Source organism: Anser cygnoides, chromosome 1, assembly GCF_040182565.1.
Source record: "Anser cygnoides isolate HZ-2024a breed goose chromosome 1, Taihu_goose_T2T_genome, whole genome shotgun sequence".
Lineage (NCBI taxonomy): Eukaryota > Metazoa > Chordata > Aves > Anseriformes > Anatidae > Anser > Anser cygnoides.
The window spans coordinates 37,157,415-37,174,728 of NC_089873.1; the positions used below are offsets into that span (position 1 = coordinate 37,157,415).

A 17,314-nucleotide genomic window follows, 5' to 3' on the forward strand; every position below is an offset into this window, starting at 1 on the left:
CATGCCCAAATGGTTTAACAGCATTTTCCAAAGCTGGTAAAAACTTGCGTAGTGCAGTGTCCCACCTGCATGTGATGTGTTGCTTGTCCAGCTTTCCATTTCATATATATTTTTAATTTTCATATATATTTTTAATTACTCTTTCTCAAAGTCTGTGGTGTGTCTGCAGGTTTCCAGGGAAGATCACGAAAGAGCTGTGTGATTTACCTCTGTACCAACACGCTGTGGTGACCTGCATGTACCGTCTGGTGAGGAACAGGGCCACGTTGACATCTACACTCCTGCTACAAACCGGGCACTACTTTGCTTTTCTTCTCTTACTTCATGACTGTTTTATTGCCCCCCCTTTTTTTAAAATATATATATATATATCTTTCTGCTATGTTACATGCTCTCACAGTTAGATACTGACTCAGCGAAAAAATATATATATAATTTTTTTTTTTAATTGGAAACTCAGCTGCTAGTATCAGGTATGTATAGCTACATCTGCTATACCAGAAGATAAACTACCTCAATTTTCTTTACAAAAATAAACCAAAACCAGCTTATTTATGGCTGTCTTACATCTCTCTTACCTATGAAGAAAAGTTCAAGAAATTGTTTTTTTTTTTTCAAAAAATTTGGACATCGGAAAGGAAAAGCGTTTCCCAAAGTTCCTACCCCTACTTCGAACCTGGATGTCTTTGAAGGCTCAGTGCATAACTTCTTACATTTTGATGTCAAACACGGCAGCAAATAAATGACCTGCCTTTTGAAAGCAACTTTTCTCAAATAAGACGAGCCAGAAACTGCAGAAGGCGGAAGGAAGCAAGGTACCTATCTGAGACTATATTTCTACACTCACTAGAGTCACTCCAGTAAAATTAAAGTCATTCGAGGGAATTACTACACACCTAACATTGCTGCAGAGCTACTTGAAAGTTAAATCACTCAGTGTTGGTTTATTTCAGTGCTACAAATGACAGGCTCAGAGAAGATGGATGTGCTGGGGCTTTGCTGTCACCAGAACTGACTACGTGAATAGCGAATGAGTGAAGCACAGTTATTTTTCTTTCAGAGGTGTGTTGGAGGATATGGAAAGCTTTGATGAAGGTATTTTGATAATGATGAAAAGAGCCATCGCATGTGTGTAGAAATAAAAAAGAATTCCTTCTTTTATCTTCTCTTTTTCTAGCCCAGTGGATGGACTAATTGGAAGTGGGATTGCTAAAGTGAATCATGACTATTCACCAGCTTTTAAACTCCATCCAGGATCATAGAACACAGGGTAAGTCCCACTTGCTCCTCTGTTAGGCAGAACATGTGCCTACATGATTTTCCAGCTCCACCCTTCACAGATGCAGATTGTTACAGATGAAATGTATTCTTTACCTTGTTTTGCTCACTACTACCATGCAGAGTTGGACTGGGGTAGAGAACGCCTCGTACAATGTAGCCCTGAAATCATTACTCTCAGAAGAAGTGTTGCAATATGAGTGTGTTGCCTGTTTTTTTTTACCCAGGCTCTCTTTTCAGCTTTTGAAATCATACACAGCATTGTTGCAATCCAGGAGCTGTGTCACAGCATCTTGATTTAAGTTCAGGCCACCTCAGGATGGGAAGAGGATGTCAGTTTAGGTCCTTAGCTACCTTCGGATGGTGCTTTCAGCTCAGGAAGGACGGACTCCTTCTTCCACCGGTGTTTGGAAGATCCTTAGGGCTATCGAAGAGAGCTGAGACATGACAGCAAGATGCCCCTTGCCTGTCCTCCCAGGGCATAACGTGTCTCTAAACCAGTCCAAGTTTCCAGCTTGAGCTGTGGGTTTTATACAGCTCTTCAGTTGTGACAACTGGTCTGTGGGATGCCTCCCTCTATGCTGTTGCCGTTTTCTTCGGAGGAGACAGTGAGCTGCTCTTGAGGCTGGGAACACTGCCCTAGCAGGCAAGAACCTCCCTTTCCTGCATTTTCTGTAAGTTCTTACCAGAGAACATGACTTCAGGGCTGAAGTACAGGAAATCTGCCTCCCCAGCTTTATCCTCACCAAGTTCTTTAGTGGCTTAGACCAGAGATCTAGACAACACAGCAGTGGCCGCAGGAGGCTGTGCAGGACGAGGGAGGAAGGAGGAGGATTTATGGGGAAAGAGCAACCCATCGGCATCAAGACAGCCAGAAACCATCACCATCAATAACAGCCTGTGGGGAGTGGATGTCCCAGAAGTGGCATCCAGCTCCAGTGGCAGCTGATTTTGGGCCACCCTGATTTACCACATCAGGTTTTAGTCTGTGACCAGAGTACCAAACAGCAGAAAGTTTAGAAGAAATTGGAGTACTGTTTGCTGCTGTTGAGAGCTAAGTGAAAAAACATGACCAAGATGATAAGCAAAATCCCTTTATCTGCCAGTTACAAACCTCCGAGCAGAAAAGCTGAAGAAATACACAGAAAAAAGTCTCTACAAGGTAGCAAAAACTCTAATACTTGTAAAAAAAAAAAAAAAAAAAAAAAGGGGGGGGGGTTTGGCAGGATGATTTTGAGCACTGCCTTCTGTCCCGTTAATCAATATCAGACGATGTATCGATGTATGTATAAAAGAACAGTACTGAATGAAAAAAGACCAATTTGATCCCAAAAAGTGGAGTATAGAGCTGACAGGAAAAGTGGAATGATATTTCATAAGGAAGGTGGTTGAAACATTCTGGGTGAGTTTTGCTAGATTTAGTGAAAGTGAAATGAAGTTAAAAAAAATTTCAAGCAGTGTCAACAAGACCTCACACTCACATTTTTTATTAAACTTTATGATTTTTAGTTTCTATTTTAACAATGTTTACATTATGTGGTCTAACTCAAATCATATGTTACATGTTACTTAAAACACACACACACACACCAAAAACATACACACACACACAAAAAGATCAGTTGACTTGGAACATCCCAATATTTTGGCATTTTAATTTCTGGAGAAATGTTGGGGTTTTCTGCTCCCAAAAATTCATTCCTAAAGAAGGGAGGAGGACTTTGTCCTTCCCTCCATTTGGCATGCAATACACAAGCGCCTTTCTGTAAACAGCAGACTCATTTGAGCAATAAGCAACCCACACAACAGGCTGGCTTCTGGCATTTGCTAACTGGAGTCTGAGGGCTAAGCGCAACAAAAACTTGAGTTGCCCGCAGAATAGCTACTCTGATTCAGCTGAAACCTGAAGCAGATTTTGGTCCTTCTTAGAAAATACTTGTACTTTTTTGTTGGTTGTTGTTGTTTCTAACAAAGACAGAATTGAACCAGTCTCCCAAGTTGAGATGCTCAAAGATGTCCAAAATGAGATGTGACTGGCAAGAATACAATACACAGATTAATAAGGAAGTCATTAAAGGACAGAGGAGCCCTGAAGGGATGGAGTGGCTTTTAGTCTGAGGAAGAATAGGTACATAAGCTCTCGTTTTGCATTAAATTTTACCCTTCCTTTCTGCAGTAAGCCATAAGTCAACTGTTTGCTGTGACTTCATCAGAAAACAATCTCTCTCTTTTCTTTCCTGCTCATAGGCATCTTGGGCTCAATAGAAAGCTTTTTGACTTGGATCCAACTGTTTGCTCAGTTTAGAGGAAGTTTCTGATGCTATTCAGTATTTCACAATGGCACCGAAAGGAAATTTATCAGCACAGGGACTCTACTTAGTTAACAAGCTGCCAGAAACACCCCTGAAACAGGAGAGGAGAAAGGCTATTGCAAGGCACAGCTGGAACGTCAGTAGGGGAGGTGAAGAAAGATTACACCAGGGAAGGAGGTGTCTTACAACATGGAAGTAAGAAAAATGGAAAGGAATGACCATGTATCTGAAGAATAAAATAAAAAGGCAACAACGAAAACAAATTACTCAGTTTTTCCACACTTTCCTCTCTCTTGCTTGCCTGTTGAGTCAGACACCTAGACTCAGTGCAGACTAAAACAGAGCGTCTTTGTTACACGTGAACGTCTTCTTTTTATGTGTAGGGCTCTTTGACAGGGACATATATGCATCTAGGGATGCTTATCCTCCATTATCATTGCCCAGAGCAATTGTAGTTCCCTGTTACATGGCTTGGAGATGGTGTGCATTGCACAGCTTCTCTCTCTGTCCTTTCTAGAATGGCTGCCTTGCTCCCAAGTACCCCAAAACAACAGATGATGACACCTACTCCAGAAAGCAGACTTGGGCTCCCAACTTGTTTCAGACATATGTACTGGGAAATGAACTGCAAGGAGCCGCTGTAAGGAGCTAGACCTGAAGTTCCCACCAAGAAAAGCTGGCAGATCACATGGTGAACAGCAAGGCTTATCTTATGCTGCTTTGATCTGCCTCCAAAAGAGCCTTTGTATAGCATCACATCACAGATATCTTCAGGTCGTCAAGCCATGGCTAGAAGAGAAATCAGTGCATCTCTGCTTCCCACAGTTCTCTTCCTAAGAACTTTGAAAGTTCTTGGCTTTTCTTTAAGTAACTTTTACTGTGTATTTGCAGTGTCCTGGTCACAAAGGACTAAAGGTGAAGGGTTTTTGGAGGCATTTAGAGACAGTTTTCAATTTTCTAGAAAGACCTTTTGCTTTTTGAAGTTCACACAAAACTGTGCCAAAGGTATGAGCAGAAAAACCGTAGGACATAGCATCAAGGAAGTGTGTTTTTATTAACTACATTCCCTTGGGACATTTCTTATCCATGTGGGATATGCACTTGACTCTTTGGAGTATCAGGAAGGATTTCTAAATCTCTCAGGAGAGAAGGATCAACACATTAACCAATATGCATAATACCCATATATTCTCTTAGGTTCATCTGCGAAAACACCAAAGACTCCCTTAACTTTACATCAAAATGGGCTCATGTTTCATACAGTGAAGAAATTGATAGAGTAGTAGATTTAGCAGTTGATTTTTGTCTGTGCTATGGGAACAAGTTCCTGACATGTTCTGCATCATTCATGTGCTGCTATTGCATGCCAGGTGGCAATTGCATGGCAGGTGGGCAGGCGCAGCAAGACTGTAAGTTTAGGGCACATCCTTTGGGGATCAGATTTAAAGAAATTTGATCCAGTTGCAAGGCTGGAAATATATAGGTCCATCCAGAAAATTTCCTTCTGAATTTAATTGTTGCATATTCTCCTAGCTCCTCCTGAATTCAGGTCCTTGCTTTGCTATTGCTTTGCCAGGATACTTACTTCTTTAACATTTGTCCCCAGAAGACTATTCTGTCTCTCTCTCCCACAGATTTACAAAGGCACAAATACTCATGCAGGCAGGCAGGTCTGCATTTTGTTTCCTGCGTGGTTCTGAAGAAAAACGAGTGGTTGTTCTGGGCATTATGGAAGTGCTGCATGACCCCCACATCTACAGAAAGAGTAGTTTTGATGTTTGGAGTCTCATACTTCAAAGTCACACTGGCACAAGCCAGGATAAGAGAAGTGGAACATACGAAACAGAAGTACCAAATACAAATAGCAAAGACAGAAGAAAATTAAGAGAAAACCATGCATATCTTCAATTACTGCTTGACTTTGATAAAAAGGCTCTTTTCAGTTTTGTATGGAGCCCCTACCCGATAAATATTCACACCTGTCTGTCAATAGACTTTGATCACCCCTATAGCTTTCCTCTGTTGAAGAAGATTGGTCTTACTTCATATTTCAGATATCCTTGTTTGCTTGGTCCTTCCATCTGTAGATGTCTAGATCCTTACCTTAGATATAAAGGAGCTTTGACCTTTTTCCAGCCTGCTTTGGACATGCAGAGCCAGAGAGTGCTGGCTCTAGTGCCCAGTGCATGGGATTGCCTATCCACCCCCAAAAGTGGCTGAAGCACTTTGTGGTGACAAGGGGCTTGGGGTGAATAACTGCCCTCCCCCAGTCCTGCTTCTGAGGATAAGGTGACGTTTTCCCAAAATATGGCTTTTCCTTTGCTACTTTTATACTCAGCCCTGACTTTTCTCCATTTCTTCTTTTGGTCTTCACGGGCTCTTGTCTTCCTATGGACATGAATCTTTGGAGCAGCAAATTTAGTTCCCAAGAAAAAACTTGACACTCATCTTCTACCTTCCTAAGTCATACATACACTCAGTAGAAGTGATTTTTCTCACTATGTATGCCTGAGTTTTAATGGTTTAAGATATGACAGCTGACATTTTCTCTTCAAGCCTTTTACTAGGATGTTATTTTGTACACCAGTGTCTAATTTCTAAGGAGAACAGACCCCAGTGATATTCCAGTTGACTGGAAGCAATCGTCTTCTGAACTATCTCTACAAGTAATACCACTTCACTATGTAGAGAATAATTTTGTGTGTGTGTATATAAACTGGTTTTGTTGCTTAGAAAAATGGCAGTTCTTCCAAAAGCTGGATATTACTTAGAACTATGTTTATTCCACTAGCCTGTGCAATCTGTCACTTTGCTTCTAGTAAACTACTACTCAGATTATTTTTTAGTTTTACTTTGTCTCTTCTTGTTTCTATGAATCTGCAGTTTTCTAGCTCAGTGTACTACAGCAGTCTCTAGTTTCCTCTCCAAAGGTTTCAAGTGGATCTTAACCTCCAAGGACAGTAATTGCAAATTTTTTTTATTTTTTTTTTAAGGTTAAGTCAGCTCCCCAAGCAAATCCTCTGGGTTGGGTTTGTTTTTTGATTCCCATTCTAGTTTCCATCATGCATATCTCATTCAAACATTCAAATTCAGATAAAAACTTAATATTTCTATCCCTTTCTATCCCCCTTGCAAAACACATATCTTTTGAAATGTTTTATTCTTCAGGAGTACAATCCTGTTAAAGTCTCTACAGCAGATTCTGTAGGTAGGCTCACTTTCTGTAGCTAACTGAGCTGGAAGATGTCACCTTTGTCTCAAGGTCTGCCGATCACCTGGAGAACGTACCGGGAATATATCACTGTGTTTGTCCCATTCTTAAACTCTTCCCTAGACATCTCTGGTCTCTGGGCTAGAGGGACTCTTGGGTTAATTCAATATAGCTGTTACTACGAATTTCTCTTCTATCATTAAATATCTTCCCTCTGACCCAGAATCATTTAAAAGATCAGTATTTTTTTGCTCCTTTTCTCTTCCTGCTTTTCCTGTTGCCACTAGGCAGGGGTGGAGATCTTGTTCTTGGTCAAACCACTACAGTTGTTCACTGCTTTTAAAGAATTCAGCTTTCTTTGTGACTCTCCATTTCATGATTTCTACTCACAACCTTTTCTCCTGGTTCTCTGTTTCTGGCTGTACTCTTCCATTTCCATCTCAGCTTCTTCACCATGTGTCATTCCTTGGTATTATGATTAATGGTAGCTGTGGATAGAAACCTATAATTAAATACTTAATTAAATAATGCATAACAAGTATATAAGATAACAATAGACATGATAGAAGCAATGAACAAAAAAGCTCCTCATAGATGAAGGAAGGTCACTCACTCTAATAACACTACTGCTTAGTCAGTCTTCTCATTAGCAAACTGCTATAACTAGTCTTTACGAGAATGTTTGATGGGCTGTTGTATTTTAGTCCTCTTGAAGAGACAGGTATTCCTGGAGAGTTATCTGCTAGAAAGGTTGTTTCAGTTTTTGTTTTAATCATTGGCAGTCATTACTGAGTAAGTTACTCATGGTTATTAATATTATATCATCTACTCTAAATGTAAAGAAATAAATAAACAATATTTTTTGTTCGTTTGTTTTGTTTTGCTGTGTTTTGTTTTATTTTGTTAAGGTATGAATTGCACAGCTGTTGAGTGATCTCTGTATACCACGATTTCTATCCTTACTATTGGTGATGCCATAGTACGCTAGAAGAATCAACAAAAATGGCATTTTGTTATGTCAGGCCTGATACTGATAGTAAATAACAACAAAAGATGTTACAGTACAGTCTGAAGATTACAAAGATAGAAGTTACTGGAGTTTTATCATTTGAGAGACACAGGCACAGAGAAGTTAGTTGACTTGTTCTGGATGGCACAGTGAGCCAAAGCCAACAAGAAGCAGAACCCAGCCACTGTCATTTCCAGACTCACATACAACCATAAGAAAATGTTTCTTTGCTTCAAAAACAACCAATTCAAAACAAAAAAACATTCCTCTTGGGTACAAGCTAGTAACCTCTAGTGTCCATAAGTGGCACTGTCTTTCAGAGACCTTTACCATTTTGTAATAACTGTGGTATTTTGTTCCATCCAGTGTCTGATTAATTGTACATTTTTTTGCCTGGATACTAAAGCTGGAACTATCAATTTTATATATGTTTATTTACTTTTAAAAAGCACATAATTTAGTTTTCAGTAAGATGTGCCCTATCCCCGAGAGTTCTGCATTCAGTCACGCTTCTGGCATGTCAGTTATAATTTGCTTTTTCACAGTATCTGGATAGTCCTCTATCTTGTTATTTCTCCTGAGCATGTCTCAACACAAATCTGTTGTTCTAGTCCCTGGCCTTTGAAATGTAAGTTATACGCAAACTGTTCTGTTGTGTGCAATTTTCTAAAAACAGAATGTTTCAAATGTATTACTTTTCTAGCTTTAACTAATTTTCCTCACCTTAGACTGTTTCTCAGCCCTATAGTCTTTTATTGTAATGTTTCCACTTTTTCTTTAAAATTCAATTGAAAATCCTTTGTTGGAAAAACAAAGAAAGGTCATTCCTTGTCATGACACCATTGTGGTCATAAGAAGACCAAAATATTTGAGAATTCAAAAGTAAAATTGAGTAGAACATGCAGATTTTGACTTGAGATTTTGACTATGTCTCCTGTGAGGCAGATATTCCCTGCTGATTTCAAAGCATGATGGAAAAGGAGAGTATTTGAGTAGGAATCACCATCTGAAATTATTAAAAGATTTTTTCTTCATGCTTTCAAACTCCTTGAAACTCTGTAAGTGATGCCAATGGCATAAATGAAGTATTCTTTTTGTTAAATGTTAACAAGCATTGTGGCTATTAAGTAGTCATTGCATTTTCATTTTAGTAAGTCCATTTGTAACTGAAAAGGGAGAAGTCAGGCTTAGCTATGTGGCTTATTGACCAACTTCTATTATGCTTCATCTCTGAGATTTTCAAAAAAAGCTAAATTTTGCATTCTTTGAGGAGAACTTCTATTGGAGCAAATGTGAGTTATGAATGTGCCAGAAGTATAGGATGCCATTAAAAATCTTTCCCCCAACCAAAAAAACCATCAGTGACTATCAGTCCAAGAAGCCCCTTTTCAGAGAAGGGTCTTTACTGGATCCCTTCTAGTGCTAGCAGTGTTTATATCGGTCATATATTTCTGGGATGGTGCTTACAGTTTCTCAGATTTCGCCATTCTGTTAATGATATGGTTGAAATCCATATGGTGAAATCCACCCAGCATTGTTTTCTTATGAAGCCTGATTTCCAGGGATGGACAGTCTCTTCAGACAACAGCAGTTTCAATGGCTAAATATCTTTGCTAATAGTACAGTAGGCTTTATTTTCTGTGTTTATCTAAATGGAAATCCGTAACAGTGGCTCAGAGAAGAAGTGCCTTCCAATAACAGATGTAGTTTTGCAAGTATGTACATAAAATCTTAGCTTTCCTTGCCTTAAACTATGTACAGATAGCCTTTAGTTTTCACAACTCTTCTCTGAAGTTCCAAGCTTTCAGTCTTGGCCAAGCAAGGATGTAATTAATTTAAGCAAATACAAACTCTTTCAACAATAAGGCTGAGAGAAGCCCAGTTCAGAGGAGCCTGTACACCAGTTGTAGAGCATAATCTTATAATGTGAAGAAACTGGTTAAAAAAACGTTCAAGTGATTATGAGAAGCCCTGTGGCTGGGCCCTGTAGGAGGCCCAGCCCTGCAGACACGTCCTGAGGAGATCTTGTCCCCTCAGCCAAACAGGCATTTGTTTCTTAATCTGCCCTGTGAATTGTGCTGTGCCACGTAAATGAGAAATTTGGGGGTTAGGTGACTTGGAAACCTGGATTCCCACAGGATTTACTGGAAGAAACAATATCAGTAACACTAACTGGTATGTGAGAAAAGATCTAGCAATTGCCCTCAAGACTCAGATAATGCCTCCTGCTGTCTTTGTGGTTTCTAAAGCTCCCAGTCTCATGTTTTCTTTCTTTTAGTCATTGCTGAAAAAAATGGTAACTGGAGCAGGGCTGACTACAGAACCTTGCAGTACTAGAATGTGATTCTCCAACCTACATTTACATCTATCTATTTAATCCAGTTTCTAATTCATTTATGGTGTGTCATGGTCCCTTGGCACTGTTACAATATCTTAACCATTTGTCAGTAAAGCAAAGCAATGTGACTTTGCAGCCTTGGGATCTGTTTTCCCAGTCTACTCTGTGCTGGTGCGGCCTCACCTCAAGCACTGTGTGCAGTTTTGGGTGCCCCAGTATAAAAAGGACATAAAACTATCAGAGTGCCCAAAGGAGGGCTACGAAGATGGTGAAGGGTATAGAGGAGAAGACATATGAGGAGTGGCTGAGGCCCCTTGGTTTGTTCAGCCCAGAGCCGAGCAGGCTGAGGGGAGGCCTCATGGCGGCCTGCAGCTCCCTCACGAGGGGAGCGGAGGGGCAGGCGCTGAGCTCTGCTCTCTGGGGACAGCGACAGGACCCGAGGGAACGGCATGGGGCTGGGACAGGGGAGGGTCAGGCTGGGTGTTAGGGAAAGGTTCTGCACCCAGAGGGTGGTTGGGCACAGGGACAGGCTCCCCATGGCAGTGGTCACAGCACCGAGCCTGCCAAAGTTCAAGAAGCATTTGTACAACGCTCTCAGACACAGGGTCTGGTTTTTTTGGGTGATCCTTTAGAGACCCAGGAGTTGGACTCAATGATCCTTGTGGGTTCCTTCCAACTCAGGATATTCTATGATTCTGTGATTCTATTTTCTGCTTGCGTATGCAGATCATTAGTAATTATACTACCTTCTCCAAAGGGGTGGTCTACGTCCCACATGGTCAGGGGAAGGAAAAATGGATCTGGGGAGCCATAGTATCTCTCTGGGTGTCTCTTGAAGCTAGGCAAGAAATCCTGTCAGTGGACACTTTCCAAGGGCTTAGCTTTCGTTTGAAAGGGTGGTGACTAAGATGGATGTTCTGAAGGCAAGAAAGCTATATGAAAGCTGTGTGAGTAAGGCAAGGAGTTGCTTTGTGTTTATGTCCTGACATAAGAACTTGTCTTGTTCTACAGGTGAGGGGATTTGAGCTATCTTTGACAGAGGTAAAGGTACAGCCACCATCACAGCACAGGCACAAACAACAGAGAGAGGCGGGTGATCTGTATCACCAACAGCTGCTCCTGAGAGTCTGGTTTTGCACCCTAAAACCATTATGTTCTCTGTGTAGCCCAGCTGTGAGCCAGCTGGGTGCTGTGCCAGTCCTGGGCACTGCTGTCAAAAGGGCATCCACACCATCTTTAGAGAGTGCAGGAGATATTTCCAGTTAGCAGCCTATGAGACTGAGATGGAAAGTGGAAAAGAACTGAACACGACTGGTTAAATGTAGAAAAGAGAAAAACAAGACAAGAAAAGATGTGAGAGGATTAAAATTTAGATATGGAAGTATTTAAGTCTTCAAGGTTAAACATATTTTTAAAGGGGTTTGGAAGCAGTTCCTCTCCACAGGTTCTCTTCCCAAATAGAGATAAAACATTGTCCTCTGAAGCAGTAATGCCATCATTTCTCTTCAGTAATAAAGAAACACCATTGTTAGGCTTCTCTGTTTTGGTCTACTAAGGAAAATACTTTTTTGTTCTCAGATATGCCAACCTTAAAATCCTACTTGGGTGGTTGTTTTCTTTCTCTGATTATCTTTTTACAGTTCCTATTTCCTAAACTGTATTCGTTGTTATCAATTCATCCTTTCATTCATTTATTCTCTTAAAAATGTTTTTAGCTTCTGCTTTCCTTCTAAGTCAGGTTATTTTGTAACCAGTACAGCCTTCTTTCCCAGTTGTGGTATTGTGGCTTTCTTAGCATCTAGTGAAATACTCTTAAATATCTCCTAATTAACATTTTTCTTTTTAGAGTCATCTCCCAACTGACTTTAGTCAATTGTTTTCAGCTTGGTAGAAAGTTGGCCCTTTTCAGGCCTCGAGGATGTATATAGTTTACTGGTTTGGACTCTATTCTAGTTATACAGAACAAAGGTAATCAAATCATGATCGCTGGCTCCTAAATTTCCACTACCTCCTACTTCTGTGAATGGCCTCTGTGTCAACAGAAGGGCTAAATATAAATCCTTCCCATGTTGGATATAGTATTTGAGTTCAGATGTTGTCTATAATTCTCATAAATGAAGGAAAATCTCATATTTGCAGCATGAAATCCATGAAACACATATTTCTTCCTTCCTGAATATTGCAGATGGGACCTGTAGGAGTCAATTGTCATTCAAACCTCTAACTTCACCACAGCTTGAGTTATTTTGCTGTGAAAACAATATAAAACATTTTCTAACCATCCACACAATGTGAAAATCAGATATGATATTTTTCAATAGCCAGCAAAGCATGTTATACTTTTGTAGGTCTCTGGATTTGCTTGAACAAAGCACAGCATGCTAGACACAAAGAGACTGACTCTCAGGATCTCTAATTGGCAGAATTCCTCTGAAGTTATTGAAAGGGGAACTTTAGTGATACTGGTAGGTAGAAACCTCTGTGGATGTAGTGTCTAGCCAAGAGCTGTAAGTCTGCTTTCTAAATCCTTTACATAAACCATGAACAAGCTTTCATTGATACACACAGTCACCATCTCCCCATAAGCAGAAAGTATCCAGCAAGGTATCTGGGATATTTGTTTTGTTTATTTTATTTGAAAATTATCAACCCTTTCACTCCCCTTAGATAAAAAACTGCAGCTCTGTGTCTCTCATTAGGCCATTCTGGGTGGCAGTTTTGCAGCTCTGTGTCTCTCATTAGGCCGTTCTGGGTGGCAGTTTTGCAGATCCCAGGCACTGGTGATGCTGAGGGCTGACTGGCAGCTTTGTAGAAAAGGACCTGTGTGTCCTGGTGGACACCTAGTTGAACATGAACCAGCAATGTGCCCGTGCCACAGAGAAGGCTAATGGTGTCCTGAGGAGTGTTGCCAGCAGGTAACTGTCACGTGCTTAACAGAAGGAGACTAAATACTGGCCTGCTGATGGGAAGTAGTGGATAAGTTCCTTCTTTAGCTTTGCTTCTGTGCACAGCTTTTACTTCACTTATTATTAGTATCTCATCAATTTATATAAATATCCAGACACATGGAGGACAGAGACAGGCTCTTTTCAGTGGTGCCCAGAGGCAGGACAAGAGGCGATGTGCACAAACTGGAGCACAGGAGGTTCTGTCTGAACACTGGGAAGCACTTCTGTGCTGTGTGCATGATGGAGCTCTGGCACAGGCTGCCCAGAGAGGCTGTGGAGCCTCCCTCCGTGGAGATCTACAAAAGCCAAATGGTCATGGTCCTGGGCAGCCTGCTCTGGGTGGCCCTGCTGGAGCAGGGGTTGGACCAGATGACCTCTGCAGGTGCCTTCCAACTTCAACCATTCTGTGATTCTGTGGTTTTGTCTCTTTCTTTTCTTGTCTGTCTGTTTAGCCCTCTTTAACACTCACTTTGGAGCCTGAAAGACACATATGTGAGCTGAAACAATTTACTAAGACAGCAAACTTTTTTTTTTTCCTAGATTAGTCAATAAACTCAGATCACAGATCTGTGCAACAAGCACTAAACCTAGTGAGAACTGGGAAGTGCAACGTCTGAATAGTGGGGAGAAAATGGTGAAGAGCTGCAACTTTTTCTGAGCTGTTTGGCTGTGGGCCAACGTAGAGAGAGCCAATCTGAGTGATCTTTGACAGAGTGGCCGAGTTAATTTTCTCTTGTGGGTTTTCAGAAACTGAGTTTTCTGTGTTTTAGAAAAAGGTGAGGAGTAGTTGCATATTTGGGGTGAAACCTGCCCTTCCCAAGATATGTGTCCAAACAAACACAAAATAACCCCCTGTTCCCCTTGAGCTGCCATCCCACTCTTCTGGCTTTTCTGTAGGGCGTTTTCCCTAGAATACATGCCCTCTAAAGGTCCTAAAAGCACCTTTCACTCAGATGGGATCGGAAGAATACCTAGTGCTTCTCAGGCTTGTATCTCCTCCACTTCCTTGACCTCATTCTTTTCTTCCATTCCTACCCACTTCAGACTGGAAGAAGAGTAAGTCTTTCATGTGGTAGTGAAATGTGGACTAAAATGGACCTCTTTTCATGGAAAAACGTAGAGAACAAAAAGTTATAACCTTATCATTGAACACTGAAGTTTAAAATATTGAAGTTCTAGAAAAGAAAGGACTGTTATGTCTCAAGAAGCAAGAAAGCACAGAAGAATTGAAGCAATACTGATACCAGTGTTTGGGTTCCACCTACAGCCATATGCCTTGGGTTAGTTCAAACTCATTTTATCTATTGCTGTTTCCACCCAGGTACAACTGAGTGCTCATTTTGCAGGCACTCCACAGCTTCACTGGCTCCTTGTTTACAGACCCAAACATTGTTCATTCTCCCTTTAATTCTGACTTTTTTTACTGTTATATCTTTTGCAAAATATCAGAAGATATAGTCAATTCTTTTTACAATTACTTGTACGTATCTGTGGTTTTAGTAGTGGGAACTAGAGAACTTGCTGAAGGACTTGCTTTTCTAGCTAGTTCTTTGTCTTTAGCACGACAATTTCTGAACTGCCAGCAGAACACCACTAGTGCATATAGTTTCTCTATTTAAAAGCCATAAAAAAATCTGCAGAATAAGAGTTGCTTTAATGCAGTGAGGTGTGTGTGTGTTGGGTTTTTTTGTCCTTTTTTTTTTTTTTTAATTCAATCTGCTGCTGAAGGATGTGTCTGTGTGTTCTAGTGAAAGTCTATCTGAGTTTATAACGTATTTTAAAGAGGAAGGTATCTGTTTTCTAGGAACGTGTGTGGTTGATAGAGACTTCCTGGGTTTCTACAGCTGAAGTTATTACTTCCTAGGCTATGAGGCACTGCTCAGCACACACAGGTTATTGTGGGCTTCAGTTATGATAGATATGTGTGTACTTAAGTCTCTCCTGGAGACATGAAAGGATTTTTTTACTTTGCTTTGCTTTATGAGCTCTTCCAAAATGTGGTCTCCACTTCAGAGGCACTGCTATAATGAAATATTTTCTAATATCCCATGCAAATATCAGCCTTTATATGCTGAGGCCAAAATAAATACAGACTAAAGACTACATCTACGCTGTCCTTAGAAACATGCTAGAGACCTGTATTTTAGGAGCCTGTTCTACACGTCCATGCAGCCATGATGCCTCTGTGCTCTGCATTGCCTTTCAGAGCACAGTATTGGAGTCAGTGTTAGCCAGGTACCACTACCAAGCACTGTGGTAGGTCTTGTAGGCATTGGATGAACAGATACAGACCCAGCTATGCCTCTCCTGCCAGGGATATGCAAGGTTGGTTTCCTCTAAGAGTTACACGTTTCTCCCCTAGAAGGTGGAGCAGTGTGTGTCTTGCTACCAGGCAGCGTAAAAGGGAGGTAAATTTTAGGGCAAACACAGGCCCATTCAGATATGGTTGAAACTCACCACAGAAATACCTAAAGAGATTTATCTTAGATTTGGGGTTTCTCAGCAGGCAGGTAAAACGGCAAACACTCCCGGCAACCCACCTGCCCTTCTTTGGCAGACCACCAGAAAAGCCAACTCCCCCTTCCACCCAAGACTTCTAAAACTATCCAGCTCCTTCCCCAAGACAAAAAATGTCTGGTAGCTTCTGTAAAGAAATGTCTCTGTTCACTTGGGTTGTGTCTTTTCAAATGCAGTGTCCAAGATAAAGTTTGAGAGAAAGAGTTCGCCTAAAGGTGGGAGCTGAATCCATTTCTGAATGTGTTAAATCCCCTGTTGCATTGAGCACCCCTTTGCCAAGCCTGTTGTAAAAGCCTGGGGAAAGGAGAAAAAGAGCACAGTGTTCCTTTTCGATATGTAAATGCTGTTGGATGTTTGTCTGAAGCACTTGGTTCCCTGTAATTGCAGTTTTGACTTTAGGACTAAAATGTGTATTTGCTTACTTTAGATTTCTAATCCTGTTCATTCTGTCATGGAACTGCACACATTATTCCAATCATAGCAGGGCAGTCCATAGCTTCTTGACTTACCATGTAGCGAGCCCAGCCTCTTTGAAATCAAAGGCTTAGGGCTTATTTTGTTTCTTTTGCTTCTTTTAAATAAAGAGACTTTCCAAACAAAAAGCCAAACAAATTTTCCTGTGGCCTTCCTAGATTTGTTCTGCTTCAGTTAAAGAAAGATGTAGGACAAGTTAAAGTATGTTAAGAAACAATGGGAAAAAAAACAAAGAGTAATCCACTTTTTCTGTGTTGAAGAGCTCCCTAAACAAAAGCAGCAACCTTTTAGGGTTTGAATCTGGGCGTCCCTGCAATCTGCATCTGACCTCACCTCCCAGAACAATGAACCCCCTCACAAAGCGAGTGCCAACTGCTAGCTGAGTGTTCATTTGAACTTCCTCCAGCTCGAGAAGAAAGGGAAGCAAGAAATTCCTCTTGAGATGCCAGCGGGTCTCCTACGTGTGACTGGCAGCTCTGAGGGATTCCAGATGGCTTAAGCCCTTCTTTTGAACATATCTTTTGATCTCATTTAAATTTCCTTCTGATTTCACCTGCTCTGTGTTTACCAGCTGGAGAATACGCAGGTGGATGTATTAACTCCACCATAGGGTACAAACGGATTAAAGGGAAGTTATCCGCAGGATGGAGTTTGTGTAGTACAGCTAATAGAGCTCCAGCTCTGCTCCATGATTTATGATTCAGAAACCACAGTATAATTTTAACAGACAGAACAAACAAATGAAAAACTTTCTCCATCCCCAGTGTGTGTTTTCTGAATGGTACAACATTTACTCTTCGATCTGGCGGTCACCTAGAAAGTCAAGTAAGACCAAGAATATTTTTTAGAATTAACTTTTGAGATTACAAATTTTATCCTGCTCCTTGTTAACATACTTACAGTTCTCTCTATTCACAAACTTAGACAAAGTCATCCTTCAAACTTTTGAACTATGCTTAGCTGTCAGACCTTTTCCATACCAAGTAGCAACAAATAACAACACTTGTGCTAATGACAATGGTCTTGCTACATCAACGTTTTAGCTGAGCCATACACATTGCAGAAGGAGGCAGAGCAGTCAGGATCATGCCCTGGATGCAAGAAGACCTCAGAATCCAACAGATAAACAAGACAGGTGCACTGGGTCCTTGTTAAGGAGGGCATGAAGCAGGTCAGTCTGCAGAGACGAAGACTTTCCTTGGTTGGGTTAGTGTGTACTTTCATCTG

The 17,314-nt window shown here is 40.9% G+C and overlaps 1 long non-coding RNA gene across 5 annotated transcripts in view; it reads left to right on the forward strand.

Annotated features, from left to right (window-relative positions):
* Positions 1–5,699, forward strand: part of LOC106047169 (uncharacterized) — a 7,189-nt gene extending 1,490 nt beyond the window's left edge. Inside the window, exons 4-6 of one of the 5 annotated variants that reach the window (XR_010829531.1) lie at positions 170–1,062; positions 1,178–3,406; positions 3,526–5,699. This is a non-coding gene — a long non-coding RNA (uncharacterized lncRNA). Of the gene's footprint in view, positions 1–169 lie in introns of all 5 variants that reach the window. The other 4 variants (XR_010829532.1, XR_007163779.2, XR_010829529.1 and 1 more) reach the window with 4 other exon arrangements.
* The last annotated feature ends 11,615 nt before the right edge of the window (positions 5,700–17,314 follow it).